The sequence below is a fragment of the Mobula birostris genome, unplaced genomic scaffold, assembly GCF_030028105.1.
Source record: "Mobula birostris isolate sMobBir1 unplaced genomic scaffold, sMobBir1.hap1 scaffold_1060, whole genome shotgun sequence".
Lineage (NCBI taxonomy): Eukaryota > Metazoa > Chordata > Chondrichthyes > Myliobatiformes > Myliobatidae > Mobula > Mobula birostris.
The window spans coordinates 107,093-131,592 of NW_027274101.1; the positions used below are offsets into that span (position 1 = coordinate 107,093).

At 55.0% G+C, this 24,500-nt stretch overlaps 1 long non-coding RNA gene across 2 annotated transcripts in view; it reads right to left on the bottom strand.

Moving 5' to 3' along the window:
- The window catches only part of LOC140192289 (uncharacterized), a 48,324-nt gene extending 24,241 nt beyond the window's left edge, over window positions 1-24,083 (bottom strand). For both annotated transcript variants that reach the window (XR_011884195.1, XR_011884194.1), the window contains exons 1-2: window positions 24,057-24,083; window positions 14,856-14,959 (exon numbers count right to left, since the gene is read on the bottom strand). This is a non-coding gene — a long non-coding RNA (uncharacterized lncRNA). The remainder of the gene's footprint in view (window positions 1-14,855; window positions 14,960-24,056) is intronic.
- Window positions 24,084-24,500: the final 417 nt, after the last annotated feature.

The following is a 24,500-nucleotide window of genomic DNA, read 5'->3' on the forward strand; positions in this document are numbered from 1 at the left end:
CAGTGTGCCTGATGTTGCAGTGTGTGAAGGAAGAGAAGTGGGTGCAGTTACTATTACAAAAGAGAAGGTGCTCAAAAAGCTGAAAGACCTAAAGGTACATAAATCACCTGAACCAGAAGAACTGCACTCTAGGGTTCTGAAAGAGGTAGCAGTAGAGATTGTGGTGGCGTAACTGGGTTGCCAAACCAGCAGAAATGGACCACGCATTGGAGTCTGGATTACTAGGAAATAATAAAGTTTTATTAAAGAAACAAATAATACAGTGCTCTAATCGTAAGGATATAAATGTAACAAGTTAGCAATAATAATACACACCTATACATGGAACTAGGGTAATAGGAATCAACCAAGCTGTATCGCAGTCTAGGGGTAAAATGATCAGTCTCAAGTGACGCAGAGTTCATTTCAGCTTAGTGCAGTTTGCAGTAATCGCTGTTGTACGTTGGAGAGAGAGAGAGGGGGGGGGATGCAATTTGGTTCAGGCAGACCTTTGATGTCTTCGCAGTTGGTTTTCGGGCAGACCCTTTTTGATGTCTTCTATCCGGCTGTGGTCACCAACTGTGACCCCTACGTTCTGGATACGATCGTTCTTCCACGGTGAACCCGGCACCCAGACAAGGGCAGACACACACACCAGGTTCCCACCGATCGTACCTTTACACCCTGTGAGCCTATGGTCGGTTCCCGCGAACCGGACCTCCGACCTCCTACCACTTGTGGGGGCACACCGCTCTTTCCAGGGTCTCGTTGTCTCGTGGTGTCCCATCCCTCAGCAAACCTGCTCTTTTTATCCCCCTGCTGGGGTATCGCCTGTCCATCAAACTTCAAACAGTTCAGGTTCAAAGCGACCGGTCTGTCAATATTCTGAATTGTGTTTCTTTTCCGTTAATCCCTCTCTCCTCTCTAATTAGCATTTTTGAATGTTTCTCCATTGTCTCTCTTATCCCTCTCATCAGCATCAATCGTCCGGTAGCTTAGTTTGGCATCACACCCCTAACCTTCAAAGGATTTTTACCGGGGTAAAATCATGGGCATGAATGCACATTATTAGATACACACTAATATACAGGGTCATCAGCTATTCGGCTAATACAGAGAACTTTAAGTTTCAACACCTTGACAGACAGTCAGTAATCACATTGCCCGTTCCTTTTATATGTTTTAATATCAAATTCCTGTAAGACCGGGCTCCAACTTAGCAACCTTTTGTTTTTATCCTTCATAGTGGCCAAAAGCACTAATGGGTTGTGATCAGTGTAAATTACCAGTGGTTTCCGTGCCGGACAAATATAAACCTCAAAATGTTGTAATGCCAGAATGATTGCCAGTAATTCCTTCTCCACAGTGGAATAATTTCTCTGATGGACATTAAATTTCTTAGAAAAATAAGCCACTGGGTGGTCAATCTCCTCTTTGTCTGTCTGCAACAGCACCGCCCCGGCTGCTTCATCGCTAGCATCTGTTGCTCGGGAGAAGGGTTTTGAAAAGTCAGGCGCATTCAGCACAGGATAGTGACACAAAATCGCCTTCAGACTCTCGAAGGCCTGTTGACAACAGTCATCACACACAAAGTTTGCATTCTTTGGCAAGAGCTTAGTAAGAGGGAGGGTAATATCTGCAAAATTTTTGCAAAACTTCCGATAGTACCCCACCATCCCCAAGAACCTTCTCAGGGCTCTCTTGTCTGTCAGGATGGGGACTTCAGAGATAGCCCGCACCTTGGCCTGCATCAGTGCCAGCTGCCCCTGTCCTATCACAAATCCCAGATAAGTGACCTTCGTGTGGCCGAGCTCACTTTTTGCGAGGTTCACTGTCAGGTTGGCTTCAGACAGCCGTTTAAACAGTTCCTCTACTGCCACAATGTGCTCCTCCCGCGTGTCACTCCAGACCACTAAATCATCAATGTACGCTTCTGCATTCTTTAACCCTTTTATCACTGAATTAATCATCCTCTGGAAGGTCCCTGGGGCGTCTTTCATGCCAAAAGGTAAAACATTATACTCATATAACCGGGATGGAGTGACAAATGCTGAGATTTCTCTAGCCCGGTCGGTTAAAGGAACGCACCAGTACCCTTTCAGCAAATCAATCTTTGTGATGTACTTAGCTCTCCCCACTTTATCGATGCAATCGTCTACCCTTGGGATGGGGTACACATCAGTTTTTGTGAAGGCGTTGACTTTTCTGTAATCTGTACAGAATCGTATGCTCCCATCTACTTTTGGGACAACCACACAGGGGGACGCCCATTCCGATTTGGATGGCCTAATAATACCTGTGGCTAGCATATGCTCAATTTCTTTCTCCACTAGCTTGCCCTTCTCCAAGTTCATCCTATAGGGGTGTTGTTTAATAGGCTGGTCTGAGGTGACAACAACATCATGCACCGTCCCTTTGCATCACCTTGGGACATCGGGACATACATCTGCGTGCTGATTAATCAGCTTTATCAGCGGCTCACTCTGTTTGGAGGTTAGGTGAGAGACCATATCAGCAAAATTGGCCAAAACAATAGAGTTCTCCAATCCAGTCGGCACCATATTTATCTTTTCAAGATGGGTTTTCCCCTTATCATTTGGCATCCCAGCCTCATTAATTTTCGTGATAACACCAACTAGATCTGCTTTCTGATCGTGGTAAGCTTTTAACATATTAATGTGTACCAATTGTGTGGGCTTACGCCTGTCCGACGTTACGATAACATAATTCAAAGAGTCTATCTTTTTAATCACTTTGTACGGACTGTGGAATCTTGCCTGCAGGGGGTTGGTTACCACTGGGAACAGAACTAAGACCCGATCGCCCACTTGAAACACTTGTTCGCGGGCACGCCTATCATACCATTGTTTCATTTTAGTTTGGGAGTGTCGTAGATTTTCTTTGGCGAGGTCACAGATCCTTTTAAGCCTCTCACGAAATTTTAAAACATAATCAATCAAATTAACTTGGACTGCCGGACTGGACCACTGCTCTTTCAGTAAGGTCAGGGGTCCTCTGGGCCGATGACCGAAGACGAGCTTGAATGGGCTGAACCCCAATGACCCCTGAACCGTGTCCCTTACGGCAAATAGCAGAAGAGGCAAGGCATCATTCCAGTCCCTAGCGTTCTCTTGACAATAAATTTTAATCATGGGCTTTAATGTTGCGTGGAATCTTTCCAACGCCCCATGGGACTCCGGGTGGTATGCGGAGGCCAAAATCTGCTTTGCTCCCATCTCGTCCAACATCCGTCGGAATGTGTGAGATGTGAAGACACTCCCCTGATCCGACTGGATTTCCCTTGGCAGCCCCACCGTAGTGAAAAATTTCACAAGTGCCTTTACCACTGCGGGAGCCTTGATGCTTGCCAGGGGCACCACCTCCGGAAACCTGGCGGCGGCGCACATCACAGTCATCACATACTCTCGCCCACTTGCAGTTCTGGGCATGGGACCGACAAAATCCACAATTATTCGGGAAAAAGGTTCCCTGAAAGCGGGTATCGGTCGAAGGGGTGCTTTAGGCAGGACCTGGTTCGGCTTTCCTACCACCTGACATAAATAACATCGCCTACGATATTCAATAATGTCCTTCCTCATGTTTGGCCAGTAAAACTCTTTCATAATTCTATCGGCTATCTTCCTCACCCCAAAATGTCCACCGAGGGGTATCTTGTGGGCCAGGTTAAAAATCTCATCCCTATAAATTTTCGGCACTACCACCTGGTGTACCACACCCCACTCCTCATCTGCGGACACAGTACGTGGTCTCCATTTCCTCATCAGTACTCCCTCCTTCACATAATAGCCCACTGGTTCCCTTTTTAATTCTGCTTCGGAGAGAGCTGTCTCCGTCAAAACCATTGGCTCCTCGTCTCGTTCCTGTGCCTGTATAAATTCCTTCCTCACTAATGATAAATCTACCTCAACTCCCTCACTTCCTTCCACTCCACTATGCTCCTTCCTCTCACTTTCTAACCCCTCCTGGTACAAGGCTGGTAGAAACGTCTCAGCTAAATCTACATTCGCTTCGGCAGCCTTTCTGGACATGCGCCAAGTCACTGCGCAAACGGGATAAACCTGTGAGTCCATGGACGGGTCCTCAGTCCTGGCAGGCTGGCTTGTCAATCTTACTGCTGGGTACACCTCTCCGCCAGCGAGGTCATTACCAAGTAAGACCTCCACGTCTTCCATCGGTAGTTTGGGCCTCACCCCTATCGCGACCGGTCCGGAGACCAAGTCACTTTTCAGGTGTATCTGGTGTAAAGGTACTGCTTCAGTCCCTTTCCCAATGCCTCTTATCACACTGACCTCCCCAGTCTGGGTCTCTGAACTAAAGTCTAACACACTCTTTAAGATCAATGACTGACAAGCTCCAGTGTCTCTCCAGATCCGTACTGGAGCTGGGTTTGACCCCTCCTTCACCGACACCAATCCGGCCGAAATAAACTTCTCGCACCCTTCCTGAACTCTATCAGACCTCTTCTCCCCTAGCGGTTTGTTTACCAGCTCAATACAGCCAGTCGGAACCGTCGTTTTCCCTTTCCCCGTCTCCTTCTTTGGGGCAAAGCACCTGGACGCAAAGTGTCCGGCTTTCCCACAATTATAGCATACAACCCCAGGAGACTTCCTACCAAACTGCTTCCTGTCTTCCTTATCCTTCTCACTAGTCCCTGGCTTACTTTCTGACTTTTCCGGCGGACTCTCTCCGCCCTCTCGACTACCTTTCTGGTAGCTCTTACTCAGGGTAAACTTTGCTTTGTGTGTTAACGTGTACTCATCCGCTAACTTAGCAGTTGCGGCTAAAGTTTCTGCCTCTTTCTCATCTAGATAGGGCCTCATACCTTCAGGGACACAACCTTTAAACTGCTCAATCAGTATTAGCTGTAGCAGTCTGTCATAATCCCTATTGACCCCTTTCGAGGCGCACCAATGCTCACAATACATCTGCATCTCACGGGCAAACTCTAAATACATGCGGCCCCACTGCTTCCTCACATTCCGGAACCTCTGCCGGTACGCCTCCAGGACCAACTCATCAATCCTGAGTATCGCCTCTTTCACCACATCATACCTCTGGGCATCTTCTGCGGACAATGCCAAGCAAGCTTGCTGAGCCTTCCCTTTAAGTACGCTCTGAAGCAAAACAGCCCACTTATCCCTCGGCCAGTCCTGACTTGCAGCGACTTTTTCAAAATGTAGAAAGTACCGATCAACATCGGCCTCGTCAAATGGGGGAACCAGCCTAACCTCCTGGGTCGCCCTGAACCCTCCACCTTGGTTCAGCATGGGCCCCTGCTCTAGCGTCATCCTTAACTTCTCCAGCTCAAATTCCCTGTCCTTCTGCTTCTCTCTCTCTTCTCGTTCTAACTGCCTGTCTCTCTCTTCTTGTTCCAGCTGCTTTATTCTCTCTTCTCGTTCTAACTGCTTGTTTCTCTCTTCTCGTTCCAGCTGCTTTACCTGGAACTTGTGCTCGAGTCTCAATTTTTTCCATCTGCAGCTGCACTGCCTCTCCATCAGGTTTGCCCACAGATACCACCTCCAGCTCCCCTTGGGGAAACACACCTTTAGGTATATAGTGCTCAATGATAGCTCTGTGTATCTCCGCTCTCCTCATTGTCCGCTTCCCCTTAAAAAGATTCAACCTTTTGGCAACAGTTGCCAATTCTGATTTTCTGGCATCCTCTAATGCCTCCAAAATTGGCGCCTTTAGAGATTCCTCAATCTCCATTTCTGCTGTTTGCTCTTTCTTTCTTTCGGGAATTTTAACCCAATGAATTTACCCAGTCCCAAATTTGGCGTGTTAGCAATGATAATACACACCTATACACGGAACTAGGGTAATAGGAATCATCCAAGCTCTATCGCAGTCTAGGGGTAAAATGATCAGTCTTACAGTGACGCAGAATTCATTTCAGCTTAGTGCAGTTCGCAGTAATCGCTGTTGTACGTTGGAGAGAGGTGGGGGGGATGCAATTTGGTTCAGGCAGACCTTTGATGTCTTCGCAGTTGGTTTCGGGCAGACCCTTTTTTGATGTCTTCTATCCGGCTGTGGTCACCGACTGTGACCCCTCCGTTCCGGATACGATCATTCTTCCATGGTGAACCCAGCACCCAGGCAAGGGCGGACACACACACCAGGTTCCCGCCAATCGTATCTTTACACCCTGTGAGCCTATGGTCGGTTCCCGTGAACTGGACCTCCAAACTCCCACCACTTGTGGGGGCACACTGCTCTTTCCAGGGTCTCGTTGTCTCGTGGTCTCATAGTGTCCCGTGCCTTAGCGAACCTGCTCTTTTTATCCCCCTGCTGGGGTATCGCCTGTCCATCAAACTTCAAACAGTTCAGGTTCAAAGCAACTGGTCTGTCAATATTCTGAATTGGGTTTCTTTTCCATTAATCCCTCTGTCCTCTCTTATTAGCATTTTAAATGTTTCTCCATTGTCTCTCTTATCTCTCCCATTACCATCAATGGTCCTATAGCTTGGTTTGGCGCACACATTAGAAATGATCTTTCAAAAATCATTGGACTCTGGCATGGTCCCAGAGGACTCGAAAATTGCAAATGTTACTCCACTCTTTAAGAAAGGAGGAAGGCAGCAGAAAGGAAGTTATAGACCAGTTAGCCTGACCTCAGTGGCTGGGAAGATGTTGCCGTCAATTGTAAAGGATGAGGTGGTGGAGTACTTGGTGACACAGGACAAGATAGTACAACGCCAGAATGGCTTCCTTCAGGGAAAATCCTGCCTGACGAACCTGTTGGAATTCTTTGAGGAGATTACAAGTAGGATGGATAAGGGAGATGCAGTGGATGATTTATATTTGGACTTTCAGAAGGCCTTTGACAAGGTGTCACACATGAGGCTACTTACCAAGTTAACAGCCCGTGGTATTACAGGAGAGTTACTAACATGGTTAGAGCATTAGCTGATTAATAGGAGGCAGTGAGTGGGAATAAAAGGAACCTTTTCTAGTTGACTGCCAGTGACTAGTAAGGGTTGGTGTTGGGACCACTTCTTTTTATGCTGTATATAAATGATTTAGATGATGGAATAGATGGCTTTGTTGCCAAGTTTTCAGATGATATGAAGATTGATGGAGGGGCAGGTAGTGTTGAGGAAACAGGTAGGCTGCAGAAGGACTTAGATCAGGAAAATGGGCAAGAAAGTGGCAAATGAAATACAATGTTGGAAAATGCATGGTCATGTAGTAGAAATAAATGTGTGGACTATTTTCAAAACGGAGGGAAAATCCAGGCATCTGAGAAGCAGAGGGACTTGGGAGTTCTTGTGCAGAACACCCTGAAGGTTAACTTTCAGGTGTGTGGGTGGTGAGGAAGGCAAATGCCATGTTAGCGTTCATTTCAAGAGGTCCAGAATACAAGAGCAGGGATGTGATGCTGAGGCTTTATAAGGCACTGGTGAGGCCTCGCCTTGAGTACTGTGAACAGTTTTGGGCCCCTCATCTTAGAAACGATGTGCTGGCATTGGAGAGGGTCCAGAGGAGGTTCACAAGGATGAGTTCAGAAATGAAAGGGTTATGATACGAGGAACGTTTGATAGCTTGTGTCTGTACTCGCTAGAATTCAGTAGGATGAGGGGGGGATCTCACTGAAACCTTTTGAATGTTGAAAGTCCTAGACAGAGTAGATGTGGAAAGGATGTTTCCCATAGTGGGAGAGTCTAGGACAAGAGAGCACAGCCTCAGGACAGATGGGCGCCCTTTCAAAATAGAGATGTGGAGAAATTTCTTTAGCCAAAGGGTGGTGAATCTGTGGAATTTATTGCCACATGCAGCTGTGGAGGCCAGGTTGTTGGGTGTGTTTAAGGCAGAGATTGATAGGTTCTTGATTGGACATGGCATCAAAGGTTATGGGGAGAAGGCTGAGAACTGGGGTTGAGGAGGAGATTTCAAAAAAAGGACCAGGCAAGATTGAATGGTGGAGCAGACTTGATGGGCCAGATGGCCCAATTCTGCTCCTATGTCCTATGGTCTTATAATAGAGCAAAAATTAGTGGGAAGTTAGAGGATTAGGAAGCTTTTAAAAACCAACAGAAGGCAACTTAAAAGTCATTAAGAAGGTAAAGATGGAATACAAAAGTAAGCTAGCCAGTAATATTAAAGAGGATACCAAAAGCTTCTTCAGATACATAAAGGGTAAAATGGAGGCGAGAGTGGATATTGGATTGCTGGAAAATGATGCTGCAGGACAATGAAATGTTGGAAGAACTGAATAAGTATTTTGCATCAGTCTTCACTGTGGAAGACACTAGTATTATGGTGGAAGTTCCAGGTGTTGGGGTCCTGAAGTGTGTGAAGTTACCATAACTAGAGAGAAGGGTGGGAAACGGAAAGGTGTGAAGGTGGATAAGTCGGATCGGATGGTGTACACCCCAGGGTTCTGAAAGAGGTGGCTGAAGACATTGTGGAGGCATTAGTAATGATCTTTCAAGAATCACAAGATTCTGGAATGGTTCCGGAAGACTGGAAAATTGCGAATGTTACTCCACTTTTCAAGAAGGGAGAAAAGCAGAAGAAAGGAAACTATAGGCCAGTTAGTCTGACTTCAATGGCTGGGAAGATGATGGAGTTGATTATTAAGAATGAGGTCTCAGGGTACTTGGAGGCACATGATAAAATAGGCCACAGTCAGCATGGTTTCTTCAAGGGAAAATCTTGCCTGACAAATCTGGTGGAATTCTTTGAAGAAACGCAAGCAGGATAGACAAAGGAGAATCGGTTTCGGAGTTGCAAAATATAACAGTGGCAATGAGGAAGTTTTAAATGAATACGAAATAACTACTTATCTGCTGAAACACAGCATGCTTTCTTTGCAAGAGAGGGAAAAACAGAAAATGGACAAATTCACGGGTTCATAAACAATGATCATCATTATGTGCTGTGTTGTTAATGACGTGAGCGATCATGGTCCCATGACTATAATCATTCTTGGCAAATTTTCCTATAGAAGTGGTTTGCCATTGCCATCTTCTGGACAGTGTCTTTACAAGTTGGGTGACCCCAGCCATTATCAATACTCTTCAGAGATTGTCTGCCTGGCGTCAGTGGTCGCATAACCAGGACTTGTGATCTGCACCGGCTACTCATATGACCATCCACCATCTGCCCCCGTGGCTTCACGTGACCCCGATCGGGGGCAGAGCAGGTGCTACACCTTGCCCAAGGGTGACCTGCAGGCTTGTAGAAGGAAGGAGCATCTTACACCTCCCTTGATCGAGACGTGTCTCCACCCAGCCAGCCACAATAATAATCATAAATTTAAAAAAGCAGAAATAGCTGGCTGGATTGGAAAGATAGATGCATTCAATTGCACAAGAGATAACTGGAATATGTATATTGAGTGGATTGAACAGTGTTTTAAAGCAATGGAACAGCCAATGAGAAACAAGTACAGTTTTGCTGAATGAATTGGGTGGAAGAGCATACAGTTTGCTTAGAAGTTTGACTACTCCAACATGAGAAAAAAGAGAACCAGATACGTGAGCGGGGTCGGGGCGGTGAGCAAGACCATGATAGGAATAGTGAAAGAACCAAGGATACAGAAAGGGAGTGCGACAATGAAAGGGGCTGAGAGCGGGATAAAGAGAGAGAAGGAAGCCATGACTGGGGAGAGGAAGGATTGACGTGGATCTGGAGAGAAAAGCCAAGGAGAAGAGAGGTTTCCAGAGCTGTTAGAACCACATTCTGCATTCAGATTCAGCTCCTACAACCACCACGGAGGGGGCCCCAGAACCTGAAACGGTTTCACAGCCACGTCTCACCAGCCAAGCAGAGTGGCCTACCTCCCTTGTCAGGAAAGATGTTATCCCACAAGTGTAAAAAAAATCTTCCACAGAGATTAAATGTATAAACCTGAATATGACAATTTAAAACTTCCTATTCATAGATTCATAGAATAGTACAGCACAGTACAGGCCCTTCGGCCCACAATGTTGTGCCAACCCTCAAACCCTGCCTCCCATACAACCCCCCAGCTTAAATTCCTCCATATACCTGTCTAGTAGTCTCTTAAACTTCACTAGTATATCTGCTTCCACCACTGACTCAGGCAGTGCATTCCACGCACCAACCACTCTCTGAGGAAAAAACCTTCCTCTAATATCCCCTTGAACTTCCCACCTCTTACCTTAAAGCCATGTCCTCTTGTATTGAGCAGTGGTGCCCTGGGGAAGAGGCGCTGGCTATCCACTCTATCTATTCCTCTTATTATCTTGTACACCTCGATCATGTCTCCTCTCATCCTCCTCTTCTCCAAAGAGTAAAGCCCTAGCTCCCTTAATCTCTGATCATAATGCATACTCTTTAAACCAGGCAGCATCCTGGTAAATCTCCTCTGTACCTTTTCCAATGCTTCCACATCCTTCCTATAGTGAGGTGACCAGAACTGGACACAGTACTCCAAGTGTGGCCTAACCAGAGTTTTATCATTACGTTACGACTCTTAAACTCTGTCCCTCAACTTATGAAAGCTAACACCCCATTAGCTTTCTTAACTACCCTATCCACCTGTGAGGCAATGCTGTGGATATATAGTAGTTGTATTCCAATCAATACAAAATGTTTCCGTGGTGCTTCCCCCTCCCTCCCCCCTCCCCATCCCACAATAGAGACCCATATCAGAATCAGGATTATCATCACTCATGTGTCATGGTTTTCTGTTTTTGCAGCAGTACAGTGCAATAGATAAAATTACTACAGTACCATGCCAAAGTCTTAGGCACCTGAGCTATGCATCAGACTTTGCATCTTACTGAACACAAGTTGAGATGTATTCTATATTGAGTTGGAGTTTATAGCTAATGTGCTTTTAATATTTCTGTAATATTTGAGTAATATTGTTAATATGTCTGATTTGTTTGTATAATTTATTATGGTATGTGTGTAAAGTAGGTGAATGGCATACGTCATGATGCCACTGTGTCATATGTACGTGCCTCGCTTAAAGTCAAAACAAAGTTCGACTCTCATTCCAGACTCCTTGTTTTTCATCCAATTAGTTTTATGCTCTGGAGTTAAAAAACATAACTTAGTGTGTCAATTTGTGTGAGGGAGAGACTGCGCGATGGTGTCAGCACACAAGTGACCGTGTCGGTGTGTGAGTGTTGAACCGCTCGGAATATTTTAGAAACAAAACAGCTTCTTCCTCTCTGCCATTAGATTTCTGAACGGTCCAATAACCCACCTCGTTACTTTTCCCTTCTGCTCTCCTTATTCAGCTTAATCTTTTCAATATATGTGTCTTCAGAATCAGCTTTGATATCACTGGCATATGTTGTGAAATTTGTTACTTAGCAGCAGTAGCACATAATAATAGTGAAAAAACTGAATTGCAGTATTTATATATATTTTAAATTGTTAAATTAAATAAGTAGTATACAAATAGAATTTTAAAAAGTAGTGAGGTTGTGTTCATGGGCTCAATATCCATTCAGAAATCAGACGGCAGAGGGGAAGAAGCTGTTCCTGAATCGCTGAGTGTGTGTCTTCAGGCTCCTGTACCTCCTCCCTGATGGTAACAGTGAGAACAAGGCATGACCTGGGTGATGGGGGTCCTTAATAATGGACCCGCATTTTAAGGCATTGTTCCTTGAAGATTTCCTGGATACTATGAAGGTTGGTGCCCATTATGGAGCTGAATAGGTTTACAACCTGCTGCAGCTTTGTTCCACCGTGTGTAGTCGATCCCCCCAACCCTCAATACCAGAGGGTGATGCAGCCAGTTCGAATATGCTGTCGGCAGTACATCCGTAGACATTCTTACCGTCATTTACTGGAGTTTGAAACGTGCAATGCTGTTGCAGAACAAATTTCACAACGTAGGTCAGTGATATTGAATCTGATTCTGATTCTGTGTGTGAGTCAGAGTGTGTGTATCAGTGAGTGTCAGTGTGAGTCTTGTCTGTATGTGTGTATCTGTGAATGTGTTTGTGTGTTTATCAGTCTGATTGTGTATCAGTGAGTGTCAGCGTGTGAGTGAGTGTTGTCTGTGTGTATCAGTGAGTGTCAATGTGTGAGTGAGTGTTGTCTGTGTGTATCAGAGTGTAAGTGAGTGTGTGTGTGTGTGTGTGTGTGTGTGTGTGAGAGTGTGTGTATCAGTGAGTGAGTTTTTGTGTCAATGCGTGTGTGGATCTGTGCCTCGGTTACCCCGGAGGAATACACACTGACACCCACACTGGTGGGACAGGCCAAAGTTGACTCCCAACCTCAACCGCCCTCCTCCCCGCATCTGGCTCTGCTGTCCCGGGTGGTGGGAGAGGATCTCCCAAGATTCCTACCCACTGCAGAGCAGCTGACAGTTCGCTCGGACAGCCTTCCCCTTTAAGAGATTCCTCACCTCCGGCAGTTCAAAGTTCGGGATGTGCACTTGGACCGGTTGCCATGTCAACTGCGCACCTGGGGGAAGTCAATCATTGACACAAAGGTGGGGAGGGCTGGCCAGGTGAGTCCATCCCACTCTCTTTCCCCCCTCCCTCTCTCCCTCCCACTATGGACACGAGGCGCAAGGCTCTGAACTGCTCCGTGGCGGATGGAGAGATCCCGCTGTCCGGCGATTTCTTCAAAGGTGAGTGAGAGGCCGGAGGGATGAATGGGGGGGGGGGGAACATCAGGGGTCCAAACAGGGTTAGCAGGGTGGAGAGTGGCTGAATGGCCTGAGGTGGAGAGAGGGTTGCAGTATGGGCTATGTTTCTCTTTTATCTCACTGAAAACCTCCTCCCTCCCTCCCTCCCATCCCACTCCCTTCCTTCATCAACCCAATACAATACTCCCTCCCCACCCCCCCTTCCACATCCCCTCCCTCCATCTCTCCCTCCCCCGTCCCCCCCCACCACCCCTCCCTCCCTCCTCCACCCTCCCTCCCTCCAATCCCACTCCCTTCCTTCCTAAACCCACACAATACTCCCTCCCCACCCCCCCTTCCACATCCCCTCCCTCCATCTCTCCCTCCCCGTCCCCCCTCCCTCCCTCCCCCCGTCCCCCACCCCCTCCCTCCCTCCCCCCTCCACCACCCCCTCCCTCCCTCCTACCTCAACCACCCCCTCACTCCCTCCTCCCCGCTCCCTCCCAATCCCACTCCCTTCCTTCCTCAACCCACACAATACTCCCTCCCCAACCCCCTTCCACATCCCCTCCCTCCATCACTCCTTCTCCCGTCCCCCCTCCCTCCATCTCTCCCTCCCCTGTCCTCCCTCCCTCACAATCCCACTCCCTTCCTTCCTAAACCCACACAATACTCCCTCCCCACCCCCTTCCACATCCCCTCCCTCCATCTCTCCCTCCCCCTCCACCACCCCCTCCCTCCCTCCTAGCTCAACCACCCCCTCCCTCCTCCCCCCTCCCTCCCAATCCCACTCCCTTCCTTCCTCAACCCACACAATACTAACTCCCCAACCCCCTTCCACATCCCCTCCCTCCATCTCTCCTTCCCCCGTCCCCCCTCCCTCCATCTCTCCCTCCCCCGTCCACCCTCCCTCCCTCCCTCCTCCCCCCTCCCTCCCAATCCCACTCCCTTGCTTCCTAAACCCACACAATACTCCCTCCCCACCCCCCCTTCCACATCCCCTCCCTCCATCTCTCCCTCCCCCCGTCCCCCATCCCCCCTCCCTCCCTCCCCCCTCCACCACCCCCTCCCTCCCTCCTACCTCAACCACCCCCTCACTCCCTCCTCCCCGTTCCCTCCCAATCCCACTCCCTTCCTTCCTCAACCCACACAATACTCCCTCCCCACCCCCCCTTCCACTTCCCCTCCCTCCATCTCTCCCTCCCCCCGTTGCCCCCTCCCTCCTAATCCCACTCCCTTCCTTCCAAAAACCACACAATACACCCTCCCAACCCCCCCTTCCACATCCCCTCCCTCCATCTCACCCTCCCCCCGGTCCACCCTCCCTCCCTCGCTCCTCACCCTCCCTCCCAATCCCACTCCCTTCCTTCCTAAACCCACACAATACTCCCTCCCCACCCCCCCTTCCACATCCCCTCCCTCCACCACCCCTTCCCTCCCTCCTCCCCCCTCCCTCCCAATCCCACTCCCTTCCTTCCTCAACCCACACAATACTCCCTCCCCACCCCCCCTTCCACATCCCCTCCCTCCATCTCTCCCTCCCCCCGTTGCCCCCTCCCTCCTAATCCCACTCCCTTCCTTCCTAAAACCACACAATACACCCTCCCAACCCCCCTTCCACATCCCCTCCCTCCATCTCACCCTCCCCCCGTCCACCCTCCCTCCCTCGCTCCTCCCCCTCCCTCCCAATCCCACTCCCTTCCTTCCTAAACCCACACAATACTCCCTCCCCACCCCTCCTTCCACATCCCCTCCCTCCATCTCTCCCTCCCCCTGTTGCCCCCTCCCTCCCTCGCTCCTCCCCCTCCCTCCCAATCCCACTCCCTTCCTTCCTAAACCCACACAATACTCCCTCCCCACCCCTCCTTCCACATCCCCTCCCTCCACCACCCCTTCCCTCCCTCCTCCCCCCTCCCTCCCAATCCCACTCCCTTCCTTCCTAAAACCACACAATACTCCCTCCCCACCCCTCCTTCCACATCCCCTCCCTCCACCACCCCTTCCCTCCCTCCTCCCCCTCCCTCCCAATCCCACTCCCTTCCTTCCTAAAACCACACAATACTCCCTCCCCACCCCTCCTTCCACATCCCCTCCCTCCACCACCCCTTCCCTCCCTCCTCCCCCCTCCCTCCCAATCCCACTCCCTTCCTTCCTAAAACCACACAATACTCCCTCCCAACCTCCCCTTCCACATCCCATCCCTCCATCTCTCACTACCCCCCGTCCACCCACCCTCCCTCCTCCCTCCACCTCCCCCGCGCAGCCATCCAGTCAGAGGTGTGGATCTTTGTCTTACCGGCAGCCATGACCCTGGTCATCCTCATTCTCTTCCTGGAGGAGATGGGCTTCTTCCTCCGCAACGTCGGAAGTCCGGCGCGCTGGCGCCTCAGCCTCTGGATCCTGGGAATATATCCGGTGAGACTCCTATAATCCCCCGGCACTCTGACCCCTCACACACCTACACCCTCCTCCCTCACTGCGACCACTCCCTCACTCCCCTACAACCCCCCTCCCTCACTGCGACCACTCCCTCCTTCCTCTACACCCTCCTCCGTCACTGTGACCACTCCCTCCTTCCCCTACATCCTCCTCCCTCACTGCGACCACTCCCTCACTCCCCTACACCCCCCTCCGTCACTGAGACCACTCCCTCACTCCCCTACACCCTCCTCCCTCACTGCGACCACTCCCTCCCTCCCCTAAACCCTCCTCCGTCACTGCGACCACTCCCTCACTCCCCTACACCCTCCTCCCTCACTGCGACCACTCCCTCCCTCACCTACACCCTCCTCCGTCACTGCGACCACTCCCTCCCTCTCCTACACCCTCCTCCGTCACTGCGACCACTCCCTCCCTCCACTACAGCCCCCTCGGTCACTGCGACCACTCCCTCCCTCCCCTACACCCTCCCCCGTCACTGCGACCACTCCCTCCCTCCCCTACACCCTCCTCCGTCACTGCGACCACTCCCTCCTCCCCTACACCCTCCTCCATCACTGAGACCACTTCCTCCCTCCCCTACACCCTCCTCCGTCACTGTGACCACTCCTTCCCTCCCCTAAACCCTCCTCCGTCACTGCGACGACTCCCTCCATCCCCTACACCCTCCTCCGTCACTGTGACCACTCCCTCACTCCCCTACACCCCCCTCCGTCACTGTGACCACTCCTTCCCTCCCCTAAACCCTCCTCCGTCACTGCGACCACTCCCTCACTCCCCTACACCCTCCTCCGTCACTGCGACAACTTCCCCCCTCCCCTACACCCTCCTCCGTCACTGTGACCACTCCTTCCCTCCCCTACACCCTCCTCCGTCACTGTGACCACTCCTTCCCTCCCCTACACCCTCCACCTTCACTGCGACTACTCCCTCCCTCCCCTACACCCCCCTCCCTCACTGCGACCACTCCCTCACTCCCCTACACCCCTACACCCCCCTCCGTCACTGTGACCACTCCTTCCCTCCCCTACACCCTCCTCCCTCACTGCGACCACTCCCTCCCTCCCCTACACCCTCCTCCGTCACTGCGACCACTCCCTCCTCCCCTACACCCTCCTCCGTCACTACGACCACTCCCTCCTCCCCTACACCCTCCTCCGTCCCGGTGACCATTCCCTCCCTCCCCTACACCCCCCTCCGTCACTGTGACCACTCCCTCCATCCCCTACACCCTCCTCCGTCACTGCGACCACTCCCTCCCTCCCCTACACCCTCCTCCGTCACTGTCACCACTCCCTCCTTCCCCTCCACCCTCCTCCGTCACTGCGACCACACCCTCCCTCCAGTACAGCCCCCTCCGTCACGGACATCACTCCCTCCCTCCTCCGTCACTGCGACCACTCCCTCCCTCCACTACACCCTCCTCCGTCACTGTGACCACTCCCTCCCTCCCCTACACCCTCCTCCGTAACTGCGACCACTCCTTCCCTCCCCTACATCCTCCTCCGTCCCGGTGACCACTCCCTCCTTCCCCTACATCCTCCTCCGTCACTGCGACAACTTCCCCCCTCCCCTACACCCTCCTCCGTCACGGTGACCACTCCCTCCTTCCCCAACAACCTCCTCCGTCACTGCGACCACTCCCTCCCTCCCCTACACTCTCCTCCGTCACGCTGACCACTCCCTCCTTCCCCTACACCCTCCTCCGTCACTGTGACCACTCCCTCCCTCCCCTACACCCTCCTCCGTCACTACGACCACTCCCTCCCTCCCCTACACCCTCCTCCGTCACTGTGACCACCCCCTCCCACCCCTAAACCCACCTCCGTCACTGCGACCACTCCCTCCCTCCCCTACACCCACCTCCGTCACTGCGACCACTCCCTCCCTCCCCTACACCCTCCACCATCACGGTGACCACTCCCTCCCTCCCCTACACCCTCCTCCCTCACTGCGACCACTCCCTCCCTCCACGACACCCTCCTCCGTCACGGTGACCACTCCCTCCCTCCCCTACACCCTCCTCCGTCACTGAGACCACTTCCTCCCTCCCCTACACCCTCCTCCGTCACGGTGACCACACCCTCCCTCCAGTACAGCCCCCTCCGTCACGGACATCACTCCCTCCCTCCTCCGTCACTGCGACCACTCCCTCCCTCCACTGCACCCTCCTCCGTCACGCTGACCACTCCCTCACTCCCCTACACCCTCCACCGTCACTGCGAGTACTCCCTCCCTCCCCTACACCCTCCTCCGTCACTGTCACCACTCCCTCCCTCCCCTACACCCTCCTCCATCACGGTGACTACTCCCTCACTCCCCTACACCCTCCTCCTTCACGGTGACCACTCCCTCCCTCCCCTCCACCCTCCTCCGTCACTGCGACCACTCCCTCCCACCCCTACACCCTCCTCCATCCTCCTCCATCACTGCGACCACTCCCTCCCTCCCCTACACCCTCCTCCATCACTGCGACCACTCGCTCCATCCCCTACACCCTCCTCCGTCCCGGTGACCACTCCCTCCCTCCCCTACACCCTCCTCCGTCACTGCGACCACTCCCTCCCTCCCCCACACTCTCCTCCGTCACTGTCACCACTCCCTCACTCCCCTACACCCTCCTCCGTCACTGCGACCACTCCCTCCCTCCCCTACACCGTCCTCCGTCACTACGACCACTCCCTCCTCCGTCACACTGACCACTCCCTCCTTCCCCTACACCCTCCACCGTCACTGCGACCACTCCCTCCCTCCCTACACCCTCCTCCATCACTGCGACCACTCGCTCCATCCCCTACACCGTCCTCCGTCACTACGACCACTCCCTCCCTCCCCTACACCCTCCTCCGTCACTGCGACCACTCCCTCCCTCCCCCACACTCTCCTCCGTCACTGTCACCACTCCCTCACTCCCCTACACCCTCCTCCGTCACTGTGACCACTCCCTCCCTCCCCTACACCGTCCTCCGTCACAACGACCACTCCCTCCTCCGTCACACTGACCACTCCCTCCTTCCCCTACACCCTCCACCGTCACTGCGACCACTCCCTCCCTCCCTACACCCTCCTCCATCACTGCGACCACTCCCTCCCTCCCCTACACCCTCCTGCGTCACTGCGACCACTCCCTTCCTCCCCTACACCCTCCTCCATCACTGCGACCACTCCCTCCCTCCCCTACACCCTCCTCCGTCACTGCGACCACTCCCTCCCTCCACTACACCCTCCTCCGTCACTGTGACCACTCCCTCCCTCCCCTACACCCTCCTCCGTAACTGCGACCACTCCTTCCCTCCCCTACATCCTCCTCCGTCCCGGTGACCACTCCCTCCTTCCCCTACATCCTCCTCCGTCACTGCGACAACTTCCCCCCTCCCCTACACCCTCCTCCGTCACGGTGACCACTCCCTCCTTCCCCTACAACCTCCTCCGTCACTGCGACCACTCCCTCCCTCCTCTACACTCTCCTCCGTCACGCTGACCACTCCCTCCTTCCCCTACACCCTCCTCCGTCACTGTGACCACTCCCTCCCTCCCCTACACCCTCCTCCGTCACTACGACCACTCCCTCCCTCCCCTACACCCTCCTCCGTCACTGTGACCACCCCCTCCCACCCCTAAACCCACCTCCGTCACTGCGACCACTCCCTCCCTCCCCTACACCCACCTCCGTCACTGCGACCACTCCCTCCCTCCCCTACACCCTCATCCCTCACTGTCACCACTCCCTCCCTCCCCTACACCCTCCACCATCACGGTGACCACTCCCTCCCTCCCTACACCCTCCTCCCTCACTGCGACCACTCCCTCCCTCCACGACACCCTCCTCCGTCACGGTGACCACTCCCTCCCTCCCCTACACCCTCCTCCGTCACTGAGACCACTTCCTCCCTCCCCTACACCCTCCTCCGTCACGGTGACCACACCCTCCCTCCAGTACAGCCCCCTCCGTCACGGACATCACTCCCTCCCTCCTCCGTCACTGCGACCACTCCCTCCCTCCACTGCACCCTCCCTCCGTCACGCTGACCACTCCCTCACTCCCCTACACCCTCCACCGTCACTGCGAGTACTCCCTCCCTCCCCTACACCCTCCTCCGTCACTGTCACCACTCCCTCCCTCCCCTACACCCTCCTCCATCACGGTGACTACTCCCTCACTCCCCTACACCCTCCTCCGTCAATGCGACCACTCCCTCCCTCCCCTACACCCTCCTCCTTCACGGTGACCACTCCCTCCCTCCCCTCCACCCTCCTCCGTCACTGCGACCACTCCCTCCCACCCCTACACCCTCCTCCATCCTCCTCCATCACTGCGACCACTCCCTCCCTCCCCTACACCCTCCTCCATCACTGCGACCACTCGCTCCATCCCCTACACCCTCCTCCGTCCCGGTGACCACTCCCTCCCTCCCCTACACCCTCCTCCGTCACTGCGACCACTCCCTCCCTCCCCTACACCCTCCTCCGTCACTACGACCACTCCCTCCCTCCCCTACACCCTCCTCCGTCACTACGACCACTCCCTCCCACCCCTACACCCTCCTCCGTCACTACGACCACTCCCTCCCTCCCCTACACCATCCTCCGTCACTGTCACCACTCCCTCACTCCCCTACACCCTCCTCCGTCACTGCGACCACTCCCTCCCTCCCCTACACCGTCCTCCGTCACTACGACCACTCCCTCCCTCCACTACACCCTCCTGCATCACTGCGACCACTCGCTCCATCCCCTACACCCTCCTCCGTCCCGGTGACCACTCCCTCCCTCCCCTACACCCTCCTCCGTCACTGCGACCACTCCCTCCCTCCCCTACACCCTCCTCCATCACTGCGACCACTCGCTCCATCCCCTACACCGTCCTCCGTCACTACGACCACTCCCTCCCTCCACTACTCCCTCCTCCGTCACACTGACCACTCCCTCCTTCCCCTACACCCTCCTCCATCACTGCGACCACTCCCTCCCTCCCCTACACCCTCCTCCGTCACTGCGACCACTCCCTCCCTCCCCTACACCCTCCTCCGTCACTGTGACCACTCCCTCACTCCCCTACACCCTCCTCTGTCACTGACACCACTCCCTCCTGCCCTACAGCCCCCTCCGTCACGGAGATCACTCCATCCCTCCCCTACACTCCCTCCTTCCCCTACACCCTCCTCCGTCACTGTGACCACTCCCTCCCTCCCCTACACCCTCCTCCGTCACTGTCACCACTCCCTCACTCCCCTACACCCCCCTCCGTCACTGAGACCACTCCCTCCCTCCCCTACACCCTCCTCCGTCACTGTCACCACTTCCTCCCTCCCCTACACCCTCCTCCGTCACTGTCACCACTCCCTCCCTCCCCTACACCCTTCTCCGTCACGGTGATCACTCCCCTACACCCTCCTCCGTCACTGCGACCACTCAGTCCCTCTCCTACACCCTCCTCCGTCACTGCGCACAGTCCCTCCCTCCCCTACACCCTCCTCCGTCACGGTGACCACTACCTCCCTCCACTACACCCTCCTCCGTTACTGCGACCACTCACTCCCTCCCCTACACCATCCTCCGTCACTGTGACCATTCCCTCCCTACCCTACACCCTCCTCCGTCACTGCGACCACTCCCTCCCTCCACTACACCCTCTTCCGTCACGCTGACCACTCCCACCTTCCCCTACACCCTCCTCCGTCACTGCGACTACTCCCTCCCTCCCCTACACCCTCATCCCTCACTTCAACCACTCCCTCCCTCCCCTACTTCCTCCACCGTCACGGTGACCACTCCCTCCCTCTCCTCCACCCTCCTCCGTCACTGCGACCACTCCCTCCCTGCTCTACACCCTCCTCCGTCACTGCGACCACTCAGTCCCTCCCCTACACCCTCCTCCGTCACGGCGACCACTCCCTCCCTCCCCTACACCCTCCTCCGTCACGGCGACCACTCCCTTCCTCCCTACACCCTCCTCCGTCACTGCGACCACTCCCTCCCTCCACTACACCCTCCTCCGTCACTGAGAGTACTCCCTCCCTCCCCGACACCCTCCTCCGTCACGCTGACCACTCCCACCTTCCCCTACACCCTCCACCTTCACTGCGACTACTCCCTCCCTCCCCTACACCCTCCTCCATCACTACGACCACTCCCTCCCTCCCTACACCCTCATCCCCTCACTTTGACCACTCCCTCCCTCCCCTACTTCCTCCACCGTCACGGTGACCACTCCCTGCCTCCCCTCCACCCTCCTCCGTCACTGCGACCACTCAGTCCCTCCCCTACACCCTTGCCGTCACTGCGCACAGTCCCTCCCTCCCCTACACCCTCCTCCATCACTGCGACCACTCCCTCCCTCCCCTACACCCACCTCCGTCACTGCGCACAGTCCCTCCCTCCCCTACACCCTCCTCCGTCACTGTCACCACTCCTCCCTCCCCTACACCCTCCTCCGTCACTGCGACCACTCCCTCCCTCCCCTGCACCCTCCTCCGTCACTGTGACCACTCCCTCCCTCCTCTACACCCTCCTCCGTCACTGTCACCACTCCCTCCCTCCCCTACACCCTCCTCCGTCACTGCGACCACTCCCTCCCTGCCCTACACCCTCCTCCGTCACTGCAACCACTCCCTCGCTCCCCTACACCCTCCTCCGTCACTGAGAGAACTCCCTCCCTCCCCTACACCCTCCTCCGTCACTGAGACCACTCCTTCCCTCCCCTACAACCCTCCTCCGTCACGCTGACCACTCCCACCTACCCCTACACCCTCCTCCGTCACTGCGACCACTCCCTCCCCCCCTACACCCTCCTCCGTCACTGCGACCACTCCCTCCCCCCCCTACACCCTCCTCCGTCACTGCGACCACTCCCTCCCTCCCCTACACCCTCCACCGTCACTGCGAGTACTCCCTCCCTCCCCTACACCCTCCTCCGTCACTGTCACCACTCCCTCCCTCCCCTACACCCTCCTCCATCACGGTGACCACTCCCTCCCTCCCCTACACCCTCCTCCGTCAATGCGACCACTCCCTCCCTCCCCTGCACCCTCCTCCGTCACTACGACCACTCCCTCCCTCCCCTACACCCTCCTCCATCACTACGACCACTCCCTCACTCCCCTACACCCTCCTCCATCACTGTGACCACTCCCTCCCTCCCCCACACTCTCCTCCGTCACTGTCACCACTCCCTCACTCCCCTAAACCCTCCTCCGTCACTGCGACCACTCCCTCCCTCCCCTACACCCTCCTCCATCACTGCGACCACTCCCTCCCTCCCCTACACCCTCCTCCGTCACTGCGACCACTCCCTCCCTCCCCTACACCCTCCTCCGTCACTGCGACCACTCCCTCCCTCCCTACACCCTCCTCCATCAGTGCGACCACTCCCTCCATCCCCCTACAACCCTCCTCCGTCACTGCGACCACTCCCTCCCTCCCTACACCATCCTCCGTCACTGCGACCACTCCTTCCCTCCCCTACACCCTCCTCCGTCACTGCGACCACTCCCTCCCTCCCCTACACCCTCCCCCGTCACTGCGACCACTCCCTCCCTCCCCTACACCCTCCTCCATCACTGTGACCACTCCTTCCCTCCCCTACACCCACCTCCATCACTGAGCCTACTCCCTCCCTCCCCTACACACTCCTCCGTCACTGAGACCACTCTCTCCCTCCCCTACAAACACCTCTGTCACTGCGACCACTCCCTCCCACTCCTACACCCTCCTCCGTCACTGCGACCACTCACTCCCTCCCCTACACCCTCCTCCGTCACTGCGACCACTCCCTCCCTCCCCTACACCCTCCACCGTCACTGCGACCACTCCCTCCCTCCCCTACACCCTCCTCCGTCACTACGACCACTCCCTCCCTCCCCTACACCCTCCTCCATCACTGCGACCACACCTCCCTCCCCCACACACTCCTCCGTCACTGCGACCACTCCCTCCCTCCCCTACACCCTCCTCCGTCACGGTGATAACTCCCTCCCACTACACCCCTCCTCCGTCACTGTCACCACTCCCTCCCTCCCCTACACCCTCCTCCGTCATTGTGACCACTACCTCCCTCCACTACACCCTCCTCCGTTACTGCGACCACTCACTCCCTCCCCTACACCGTCCTCCGTCACTGTGACCATTCCCTCCCTCCCCTACCCCCTCCTCCGTCACTGCGACGACTCCCTCCTCCCCTACACCCTCCTCCGTCACTGCGACCACTCCCTCCCTCCACTACACCCTCCTCCGTCACTGCGACCACTCCCTCCCTCCACTGCACCCTCCTCCGTCACGCTGACCACTCCCTCCCTCCCCTACACCCTCCACCGTCACTGCGAGTATTCCCTCCCTCCCCTACACCCTCCTCCGTCACTGTCACCACTCCCTCCCTCCCCTACACCCTCCTCCATCACGGTGACCACTCCCTCCCTCCCCTACACCCTCCTCCGTCAATGCGACCACTCCCTCCCTCCCCTACACCCTCCTCCGTCACTACGACCACTCCCTCCCTCCCCTACACCCTCCTCCGTCACTACGACCACTCCCTCCCTCCCCCTACACCATCCTCCGTCACTGTGACCACTCCCTCCCTCCCCTACACCCTCCTCCGTCACTACGACCACTCCCTCCCTCCCCTACACCATCCTCCGTCACTGTGACCACTCCCTCCCTCCCCACACTCTCCTCCGTCACTGTCACCACTCCCTCACTCCCCTACACCCTCCTCCGTCACTGCGACCACTCCCTCCCTCCCCCACACTCTCCTCCGTCACTGTCACCACTCCCTCACTCCCCTACACCGTCCTCCGTCACTACGACCACTCCTCCCTCCACTACTCCCTCCTCCGTCACACTGACCACTCCCTCCTTCCCTACACCCTCCTCGTCACTGCGACCACTCCCTCCCTTCCCTACACCCTCCTGCGTCACTGCGACCAGTCCCTCCCTGCCCTACCCCCACCTCCGTCACTGCGACCACTCCCTCACTCCCCTACACCCTCCTCTGTCACTGCGACCACTCCCTCCCTCCCCTAGACCTTCCTCCGTCACTGCGACCACTCCCTCCCTGCCCTACCGTCTACTCCGTCACCGTGATCACTCGGTGATCACTCGCTCGCTCCTCTACACCCTCCTCCGTAACTGCGACCACTCCTTCCCTCCCCTATACCCTCCTCCGTCACTGCAACCACTCCCTCCTTCCCCTACATCCTCCTCCGTCACTGCGACAACTTCCCCCCTCCCCTACACCCTCCTCCGTCACGGTGACCACTCCCTCCCCTACAACCTCCTCCGTCACTGCGACCACTCCCTCCCTCCCCTACAACCCTCCTCCGTCACTGCGACCACTCACTCCCTCCCCTACACCCACCTCCGTCACTGCGACCACTCCCTCCCTCCCCTACACCCACCTCCGTCACTGCGACCACTCCCTCCCTCCCCTACACACTCCTCCGTCACTGTGACCACCCCCCTCCCACCCCTAAACCCACCTCCGTCACTGCGACCACTCCCTCCCTCC